We start from the raw sequence: 277 nt of genomic DNA, 5'->3' as shown, positions 1-277 counted from the left end.
GCCCGGCTACAGCACGCCTCTTTCCGGGACCTCGTCCAGTCCTCCTCCAGCCAGGTAAGACATCCCCCGAAAATAAGACCTAGTGTCTTATTTCGTGCAAAAAAATAAATAAGACAGTGTCTTATTTTCGGGGAAACACGCTAGCTAAGGGGCAGGGAATGCACCTCTCCACAACTTATTGCGTTTGAAGGTGGGGGGTGGTGGTCACTGTTTTGAGTGGGCTTGGATGAACTGGGCTTGCACCAAGCCCTGGCTCATCTCTAGTGCTGAGGAGTGC

Source organism: Nanorana parkeri, unplaced genomic scaffold (assembly GCF_000935625.1).
Source record: "Nanorana parkeri isolate BGI_ZX_2015 unplaced genomic scaffold, ASM93562v1 scaffold138, whole genome shotgun sequence".
Taxonomy (NCBI): domain Eukaryota; kingdom Metazoa; phylum Chordata; class Amphibia; order Anura; family Dicroglossidae; genus Nanorana; species Nanorana parkeri.
This window is presented reverse-complemented; position numbering follows the sequence as displayed.